At 41.3% G+C, this 10,571-nt stretch overlaps 5 pseudogenes; all 5 read right to left on the reverse strand.

Moving 5' to 3' along the window:
• Nucleotides 1-139: 139 nt before the first annotated feature.
• Nucleotides 140-258, reverse strand: LOC137122246 (5S ribosomal RNA; annotated as a pseudogene).
• An 857-nt stretch (nucleotides 259-1,115) lies between these two features.
• LOC137122267 (5S ribosomal RNA) lies at nucleotides 1,116-1,234 on the reverse strand (annotated as a pseudogene).
• Nucleotides 1,235-2,091: 857 nt separating this feature from the next.
• LOC137122250 (5S ribosomal RNA) lies at nucleotides 2,092-2,210 on the reverse strand (annotated as a pseudogene).
• Nucleotides 2,211-3,455: 1,245 nt separating this feature from the next.
• Nucleotides 3,456-3,574, reverse strand: LOC137122247 (5S ribosomal RNA; annotated as a pseudogene).
• Nucleotides 3,575-4,408: 834 nt separating this feature from the next.
• On the reverse strand, nucleotides 4,409-4,517 carry LOC137122277 (5S ribosomal RNA; annotated as a pseudogene).
• Nucleotides 4,518-10,571: the final 6,054 nt, after the last annotated feature.

The raw sequence follows: 10,571 nt of genomic DNA on the forward strand, positions 1-10,571 counted from the left end.
AATGAAGCACGATGGTTGGCAAACCAATAAAGTAGCAAAACAGCAATGAAAGAACAAAATTTGATGAAAATATAGAACAATTTCTATGAATAAATAGGCAGTAACACCAGCTTGTGCTGCCCGTAAACCCAAGCAAAAAAGCTTACAGCACCTGGTATTCCCAGGCGGTCTTCCTACCAAGTACTAACCAGGCCCGGCTCTATTTGGCTGCCGAGATCGGACGAGATCGGGCGCTTAGAGAGCGGTGTGGCCGTAAGCTGCATTTGATATCATCAACAGCTCTTAAAAACGCTGGAGAAGCAGAATGCATGACACTTGCTAAGAAGAAGATAAATGTGGCAAAGTACAAAGTACTATAACTGTACTGGTCTGTTACGCCCCTGTCTAGGGGGTCAGGGTGAAACATACAAAGATAAATTTGCATGTTCCCTCTCCGATCCCCAAACCAAAATCCAGGATCGAGATGTTCCAACAAAATGATATTTATTTTAAACGAAAGAAAGTGTCAAACAAAACATGACACTACAACTCAGGGCGAACCAAGGCCAACATAATAAACAAAATAAGCCATTTCCCACAGAAAGTGCTAGCTAGCCTGATAGAAATAAACAAACCAAAAGACAGTCGCTAACCCTAACTCCCTAATGTGAAAACAGTCCAAAGAAAATGGCTGTTCACCCCTACAGATTTAATACGAATTACAAAATATACAATTTATAAACAAAACCACGGCACAAAACCTAACAATTCAAAAATGCTAAATAAGGTTTGGAAACCAAGAACAGCAAACAGGTGCTGATGCCAGAAAGAGCCTCGCTAGCTGTTGGGAACCGTACTTTTAAAACTCCAGGAAGTGTAGGATGGACCAATCAGCTTCCTGTACTGCCCCTCAATCCGGCCAATCAGGAAGGGCACCTATAAGAACGAGAAAATAAAAACAACACATATGGCCAGGACCGTAACATGGTCTACTAGTAATGAAGCACGATGGTTGAAAAACCAATAAAGTAGAGAAACAGCAATGAAAGAACAAAATTTGATGAAAATATAGAACAATTTCTATGAATAAATAGGCAGTAACACCAGCTTGTGCTGCCCGTAAACCCAAGCAAAAAAGCTTACAGCACCTGGTATTCCCAGGCGGTCTTCCTACCAAGTACTAACCAGGCCCGGCTCTATTTGGCTGCCGAGATCGGACGAGATCGGGCGCTTAGAGAGCTGTTTGGCCGTAAGCTGCATTTCACATCATCAACAGCTCTTAAAAACGCTGGAGAAGCAGAATGCATGACACTTGCTAAGAAGAAGATAAATGTGGCAAAGTACAAAGTACTATAACTGTACTGGTTTGTTACGCCCCTGTCCAGGGGGTCAGGGTGCAACATACAAAGATAAATTAGCATGTTCCCTCTCCGATCCCCAAACCAAAATCCAGTATCGAGATGTTCCAACAGAATGATATTTATTTTAAACGAAAGAAAGTGTCAAACAAAACATGACACTACAACTCAGGGCGAACCAAGGCCAACATAATAAACAAAATAAGCCATTTCCCACAGAAAGTGCTAGCTAGCCTGATAGAAATAAACAAACCAAAAGACAGTCGCTAACCCTAACTCCCTAATGTGAAAACAGTCCAAAGAAAATGGCTTTTCACCCCTACAGATTTAATACTATTTACAAAATATACAATTTATAAACAAAACCACGGCACAAAACCTAACAATTCAAAAATGCTAAATAAGGTTTGGAAACAAAGAACAGCAAACAGGTGCTGATGCCAGAAAGAGCCTCGCTAGCTGTTGGGAACCGTACTTTTAAAACTCCAGGAAGTGTAGGATGGACCAATCAGCTTCCTGTACTGCCCCTCAATCCGGCCAATCAGGAAGGGCACCTATAGGAACGAGAAAATAAAAACAACACATATGGCCAGGACCGTAACATGGTCTACTAGTAATGAAGCACGATGGTTGAAAAACCAATAAAGTAGCAAAACAGCAATGAAAGAACAAAATTTGATGAAAATATAGAACAATTTCTATGAATAAATAGGCAGTAACACCAGCTTGTGCTGCCCGTAAACCCAAGCAAAAAAGCTTACAGCACCTGGTATTCCCAGGCGGTCTTCCTACCAAGTACTAACCAGGCCCGGCTCTATTTGGCTGCCGAGATCAGACGAGATCGGGCGCTTAGAGAGCGGTGTGGCCGTAAGCTGCATTTGACATCATCAACAGCTCTTAAAAACGCTGGAGAAGCAGAATGCATGACACTTGCTAAGAAGAAGATAAATGTGGCAAAGTACAAAGTACTATAACTGTACTGGTCTGTTACGCCCCTGTCTAGGGGCTCAGGGTGCAACATACAAAGATAAATTAGCATGTTCCCTCTCCGATTCCCAAACCAAAATCCAGGATCGAGATGTTCCAACAGAATGATATTTATTTTAAACGAAAAAGTGTCAAACAAAACATGACACTACAACTCAGGGCGAACCAAGGCCAACATAATAAACAAAATAAGCCATTTCCCACAGAAAGTGCTAGCTAGCCTGATAGAAATAAACAAACCAAAAGACAGTCGCTAACCCTAACTCCCTAATGTGAAAACAAGAGAAAACAATCAAAAGAAAATGGCAGTCCACCCCTACAGATTTAATACTATTTACAAAATATACAATTTATAAACAAAACCACGGCACAAAACATAACAATTCAAAAATGCTAAATAAGATTTGGAAACCAAGAACAGCAAACAGGTGCTACTGCCAGAAAGAGCCTCGCTAGCTGTTGGGAACCGTACTTTTAAAACTCCAGGAAGTGTAGGATGGACCAATCAGCTTCCTGTACTTCCCCCAAATCCGGCCAATCAGGCAGGGCACCTATAAGAACAAGAAAATAAAAACAACACATATGGCCAGGACCGTAACATGGTCTACTAGTAATGAAGCACGATGGTTGACAAACCAATAAAGTAGCAAAACAGCAATGAAAGAACAAAATTTGATGAAAATATAGAACAATTACTATGAATAAATAGGCAGTAACACCAGCTTGTGCTGCCCGTAAACCCAAGCAAAAAAGCTTACAGCACCTGGTATTCCCAGGCCGTCTTCCTACCAAGTATTCACCAGGCCCGGCGCTATTTGACTGCTGAGATCGGACGAGATCGGACGAGATCGGGTGTTTCGAGAGCAGTGTGGCCGTAAGCTGCATTTGATATCATCAACAGCTCTTTAAAACGCTGGAGAAGCAGAATGCATGACACTCGCTAAGAAGAATATAAATGTGGCAAAGTACTAAAACGGTACTGGTCTAGTAGTAAAGAAGCACGATGGTTGACAAACCAATAAAGTAACAAAACAGCAATGAAAGAACAAAATTTGATGAAAATTTAGAACAATTTCTATGAATAAATAGGCAGTAACACCAGCTTGTGCTGCCCGTAAACCCAAGCAAAAAAGCTTACAGCACCTGGTATTCCCAGGCGGTCTTCCTACCAAGTACTAACCAGGCCCGGCTCTATTTGGCTGCCGAGATCGGACGAGATCGGGCGCTTAGAGAGCGGTGTGGCCGTAAGCTGCATTTGACATCATCAACAGCTCTTAAAAACGCTGGAGAAGCAGAATGCATGACACTTGCTAAGAAGAAGATAAATGTGGCAAAGTACAAAGTACTATAACTGTACTGGTCTGTTACGCCCCTGTCTAGGGGGTCAGGGTGCAACATACAAAGATAAATTAGGATCCCCAAACCAAAATCCAGGATCGAGATGTTCCAACATAATGATATTTATTTTAAACGAAAGAAAGTGTCAAACAAAACATGACACTACAACTCAGGGCGAACCAAGGCCAACATAATAAACAAAATAAGCTATTTCCCACGGAAAGTGCTAGCTAGCCTGATAGAAATAAACAAACCAAAAGACAGTCGCTAACCCTAACTCCCTAATGTGAAAACAGTCAAAAGAAAATGGCAGTTCACCCCTACAGATCTAATACTATTTACAAAATATACAATTTATAAACAAAACCACGGCAAAAAACCTAACAATTCAAAAATGCTAAATAAGGTTTGGAAACCAAGAACAGCAAACAGGTGCTGCTGCCAGAAAGAGCCTCGCTAGCTGTTGGGAACCGTACTTTTAAAACTCCAGGAAGTGTAGGATGGACCAATCCGCTTCCTGTACTGTCCCCCAATCAGGCAGGGCACCTATAAGAACAACAGATAAAAAACAACACATATGGCCAGGACCGTAACATGGTCTACTAGTAATGAAGCACGATGTTTGACAAACCAAAAAAGGAGCAAAACAGCAATGAAAGAACAAAATTTGATGAAAATATAGAACAATTTCTATGAATAAATAGGCAGTAACACCAGCTTGTGCTGCCCGTAAACCCAAGCAAAAAAGCTTACAGCACCTGGTATTCCCAGGCGGTCTTCCTACCAAGTACTAACCAGGCCCGGTTCTATTTGGCTGCCGAGATCGGGCGCTTAGAGAGCGGTGTGGCCGTAAGCTACATTTGACATCATCAACAGATCTTAAAAACGCTGGAGAAGCAGAATGCATGACACTCGCTAAGAAGAAGATAAATGTGGCAAAGTACTAAAACGGTACTGGTCTAGTAGTAAAGAAGCACGATGGTTGTTAAACCAATAAAGTAGCAAAACAGCAATGAAAGAACAAAATTTGATGAAAATATAGAACAATTTCTATGAATAAATAGGCAGTAACACCAGCTTGTGCTGCCCGTAAACCCAAGCAAAAAAGCTTACAGCACCTGGTATTCCCAGGCGGTCTTCCTACCAAGTACTAACCAGGCCCGGCTCTATTTGGCTGCCGAGATCGGACGAGATCGGGCGCTTATTTTTTTATTTTTATTTTTTTATCTTTTAATTATCAAAAATACACTTTACAAAAAGAATTTAGGTATATACAGAGATAAGTAAACAAAACATTACATCCATAGGCCTTTCAACTAAATTAAACAACTTAAAGCAAGACCTATTTCTCTACTGTAAATACATATATTTATAAATATAGGGGGATAACCATAACCACACATTGTAAACATGTCATATATCTATCCATATCTATCTATCTATCTTTATATCTATCTATCTATCTATCTTTATATATATATATAATATATATGCAAATATGCCTGTTTCTGCCAAATGCAGCAAAATACTGAAAGGAAAGTGGGTTTGCCTTCATATTTGAGCCAGAACAACTCAGTTCAGCATGGAAATATCATTGCAACAGCTTTTATTTAGCCAGAAATCAAGAGTGTAAGTTTTTATGCGCTTAAAAGCATTTTCAGGCCGAATGAGCAAATATGCCTGTTTCTGCCAAATGCTGCAAAATACTGAAAGGAAAGTGGGTTTGCCTTCATATTTGAGCCAGAACAACTCAGTTCAGCATGGAAATATCATTGCAACAGCTTTTATTTAGCCAGAAATCAAGAGTATAAGTTTTTATGCGCTTAAAAGCATTTTCAGGCCGAATGAGCAAATATGCCTGTTTCTGCCAAAGGCAGCAAAATACTGAAAGGAAAGTGGGTTTGCCTTTATATTTGAGCCAGAACAACTCAGTTCAGCATGGAAATATCATTGCAACAGCTTTTATTTAGCCAGAAATCAAGAGTGTAAGTTTTTATGCGCTTAAAAGCATTTTCAGGCCGAATGAGCAAATATGCCTGTTTCTGCCAAATGCTGCAAAATACTGAAAGGAAAGTGGGTTTGCCTTCATATTTGAGCCAGAACAACTCAGTTCAGCATGGAAATATCATTGCAACAGCTTTTATTTAGCCAGAAATCAAGAGTATAAGTTTTTATGCGCTTAAAAGCATTTTCAGGCCGAATGAGCAAATATGCCTGTTTCTGCCAAAGGCAGCAAAATACTGAAAGGAAAGTGGGTTTGCCTTCATATTTGAGCCAGAACAACTCAGTTCAGCATGGAAATATCATTGCAACAGCTTTTATTTAGCCAGAAATCAAGAGTGTAAGTTTTTATGCGCTTAAAAGCATTTTCAGGCCGAATGAGCAAATATGCCTGTTTCTGCCAAATGCAGCAAAATACTGAAAGGAAAGTGGGTTTGCCTTCATATTTGAGCCAGAACAACTCAGTTCAGCATGGAAATATCATTGCAACAGCTTTTATTTAGCCAGAAATCAAGAGTATAAGTTTTTATGCGCTTAAAAGGATTTTCAGGCCGAATGAGCAAATATGCCTGTTTCTGCCAAATGCAGCAAAATACTGAAAGGAAAGTGGGTTTGCCTTCATATTTGAGCCAGAACAACTCAGTTCAGCATGGAAATATCATTGCAACAGCTTTTATTTAGCCAGAAATCAAGAGTGTAAGTTTTTATGCGCTTAAAAGCATTTTCAGGCCGAATGAGCAAATATGCCTGTTTCTGCCAAAGGCAGCAAAATACTGAAAGGAAAGTGGGTTTGCCTTCATATTTGAGCCAGAAAAACTCAGTTCATTATGGAAATATCATTGCAACAGCTTTTATTTAGCCAGAAATCAAGAGTGTAAGTTTTTATGCGCTTAAAAGCATTTTCAGGCCGAATGAGCAAATAATGCAACCGCAAGGGGGCACAAGCCAGTGTCTTCTTGTGCCAGTCCCAAGTCTGGATAAATGCAGAGGGTTGTGGCAGGAAGGGCATCCGACGTAAAACACATGCCAAATCAAACATGCGAATCGTGACAAAGACTTCCATACCGGATCGGTCGGGGCCCGGGTTAACAACGACCGCCACCGGTGCTGTTGACCTACAGGGTACCGGTGGAAATTGGACTACTGTTGGTCGAAGACGAAGAAGAAGAGGAGGAAGGTGTGTTCGTAGGCAGAGAGAGAAGAGGAAAGCTAAGAATGTAGGACTGACAGTAGGGACTTTGAATGTTGGTACTATGACAGGGAAGGCTAGGGAGTTGATCGACATGATGCAGAGAAGGAAGGTGGACATACTGTGTGTCCAGGAGACCAGGTGGAAAGGCAGCAAGGCTAGAAGCTTAGGAGCAGGGTTTAAGTTGTTTTACCATGGGTCAGATAGGAAGAGAAATGGAGTAGGAGTTATATTGAAAGAGGATTTTGTGAGGAATGTTCTAGAGGTGAAAAGAGTATCAGACAGGTTGATGAGTCTGAAGCTGGAAGTTGAAGGGGTGATGTTCAATGTTGTGAGTGGTTATGCCCCACAGGTAGGATGTGAGTTAGAAGAGAAGGAGAAATTCTGGAGTGAGTTAGATGAAGTGATGCAGAGCATCCCCAGAGGTGAGAGAGTTGTCATTGGTGCAGATTTCAATGGGCATGTAGGTGAAGGGAACAGAGGTGATGAGACTGTTATGGGCAGGTTTGGTGTTCAGGACAGGAACACAGAAGGTCAGATGGTGGTTGACTTTGCAAAGAGGATGGAAATGGCTGTAGTAAACACTTTCTTTCAGAAGAGGCAGGAACATAGGGTGACGTACAAGAGCGGAGGGAGAAGCACTCAGGTAGACTACATCTTGTGTAGACGTTGTAATCTGAAAGAGATCAGTGACTGTAAAGCATTGGTAGGGGAGAGTGTAGCCAGACAACACAGGATGGTGGTGTGTAAAATGATGCTGGTGGTGAGGAAGATAAGGAGGACTAAGGCAGAGCAGAGGACGAAGTGGTGGAAGTTGAAAAAGGAAGAATGTCGTTTAGTTTTCAGGGATTTGCTGAGACAGACTCTGGGTGGTTTGGAGGTGCTTCCAGATGACTGGACTACTACAGCTAATTTGATCAGGGAGACAGGTAGGAGGGTACTCGGTGTGTCATCTGGAAAGAGGAAAGCGGACAAGGAGACTTGGTGGTGGAACGAGGAAGTTCAGGAGTGTATACAGAGAAAGAGGTTAGCTAAGAAGAAGTGGGACACTGAGAGGACTGAAGAGAGTAGACAGGAGTACAGGGAGATACAGCGTAAGGTGAAGATAGAGGTGGCAAAGGCCAAACAAAGAGCATATGAGGACTTGTATGCTAGGTTGGACACTAAAGAGGGAGAGGTGGATTTGTACAGGTTGGCCAGTCAAAGAGATAGAGATAGAAAGGATGTGCAGCAGGTTAGGGTGATTAAAGATAAGGATGGAAATGTATTGACAGGTGCCAGGAGTGTGATGGGAAGATGGAAGGAGAACTTTGAAGAGTTGATGAACGAGGAAAATGAAAGGGAACGAAGAGTAGAAGAGGTGACTGGTGTGGAGCAGGAAGTAGCAAAGATTAGTAAGAGTGAAGTGAGGAGGACATTGAAGAGGATGAAGAGCGGAAAAGCAGTTGGTCCTGATGACAAACCTGTGGAGGTATGGAAGTGTCTAGGAGAGGTGGCAGTAGAGTTTTTGACTAGTTTGTTTAACAAGATCTTGGAGAGCGAGAGGATGTCAGAGGACTGGAGGAAAAGTGTACTGGTACCAATTTTTAAGAACAAGGGAGATGTGCAGAGCTGTGGCAACTACAGAGGAATAAAGCTGATGAGTCACACAATGAAGTTGTGGGAAAGAGTAGTGGAAGCTCGGCTAAGGGCAGAGGTGAGCATTTGTGAGCAGCAATATGGTTTCATGCCTAGAAAGAGTACAACAGATGCAGTATTTGCTTTGAGGACGCTGATGGAGAAGTACAGAGAGGGTCATAGGGAGTTGCATTGTGTCTTCGTAGATTTAGAAAAAGCGTATGACAGGGTGCCAAGAGAGGAGCTGTGGTATTGTATGAGGACGTCTGGAGTGGCAGAGAAGTATGTTAGAGTGGTGCAGGACATGTATGAGAGCTGTAAGACAGTGGTGAGGTGCTGTAGGTGTGACAGAGGAGTTCAAGTACAATATATCGGTAGAAGGATGCTGAGGTTGGAGCTGCCAGGCAGGAGGTCTAGAGGAAGACCAAAGAGGAGATTTATGGATGTAGTGAGGGAGGACATGAAGTTAGTTGGTGTGAGTGAAGAGGATGCAGAGGATAGAGTTAGATGGAGGCACATGATTCGCTGTGGCGACCCCTGAAAGGGAGCAGCCGAAAGGAAAAGAAGAAGAAGGCCGAATCAGCAAATATGCTTGTTTCTGCCAAATGCAGCAAAATACTCAAAGGAAAGTGGGTTTGCCTTCATATTTGACCCAGAACAACTCAGTTCAGCATGGAAATATCATTGCAACAGCTTTTATTTAGCCAGAAATCAAGAGTGTAAGTTGTTATACGCTTAAAAGCATTTTCAGGCCGAATGAGCAAATATGCTTGTTTCTGCCAAATGCAGCAAAATACTGAAAGGAAAGTGGGTTTGCCTTCATATTTGACCCAGAACAACTCAGTTCAGCATGGAAATGTCATTGCAACAGCTTTTATTTAGCCAGAAATCAAGAGTGTAAGTTTTGATGCGCTTAAAAGCATTTTCAGGCCGAATGAGCTGATTTATGCCAATTGCAGCAAAATACTCAAAGGAAAGTGGTTTTGCCTTCATATTTGAACCAGAACAACTCAGTTCAGCATGGAAATATCATTGCAACAGGTTTTATTTAGCCAGAAATCAAGAGTGTAAGTTTTTATGCGCTTAAAAGCATTTTCAGGCCGAATGAGCAAATATGCTTGTTTCTGCCAAATGCAGCAAAATACTGAAAGGAAAGTGGGTTTGCCTTCATATTTGACCCAGAACAACTCAGTTCAGCATCGCAATATCATAGCAACAGCTTTTATTTAGCCAGAAATCAAGAGTGTAAGTTTTTATGCGCTTAAAATAATTTTCTGGCCGAATGAGCAAATATGCTTGTTTCTGCCAAATGTAGCAAAATACTGAAAGGAAAGTGGGTTTGCCTTCATATTTGACCCAGAACAACTCAGTTCATCATGGAAATATCATTGCAACAGCTTTTATTTAGCCAGAAATCAAGAGTGTAAGTTTTTATGCGCTTAAAAGCATTTTCAGGCCGAATGAGCAAATATGCTTGTTTCTGCCAAATGCAGCAAAATAGTGAAAGGAAAGTGGGTTTGCCTTCATTTTTGACCCAGAACAACTCAGTTCAGCATGGAAATATCATTGCAACAGCTTTTATTTAGCCAGAAATCAAGAGTGTACGTTTTTATGCGCTTAAAAGCATTTTCAGGCCGAATGAGCTGATTTCTGCCAATTGCAGCAAAATACTGAAAGGAAAGTGGGTTTGCCTTAATATTTGACCCAGAACAACTCAGTTCAGCATGGAAATATCATTGCAACAGCTTTTATTTATTCAGAAATCAAGAGTGTACGTTTTTATGCGCTTAAAAGCATTTTCAGGCCGAATGAGCAAATATGCTTGTTTCTGCCAAATGCAGCAAAATACTGAAACGAAAGTGGGTTTGCCTTCATATTTGACCCAGAACAACTCAGTTCAGCATCGCAATATCATAGCAACAGCTTTTATTTAGCCAGAAATCAAGAGTGTAAGTTTTTATGCGCTTAAAAAAATTTTCTAGCCGAATGAGCAAATATGCTTGTTTCTGCCAAATGCAGCAAAATACTGAAAGGAAAGTGGGTTTGCCTTCATATTTGACCCAGAACAACTCAGTTCATCATGGAAATATCATTGCAACAGC

This window comes from Channa argus, unplaced genomic scaffold (assembly GCF_033026475.1).
Source record: "Channa argus isolate prfri unplaced genomic scaffold, Channa argus male v1.0 Contig149, whole genome shotgun sequence".
Classification (NCBI taxonomy): Eukaryota; Metazoa; Chordata; class Actinopteri; order Anabantiformes; family Channidae; genus Channa; species Channa argus.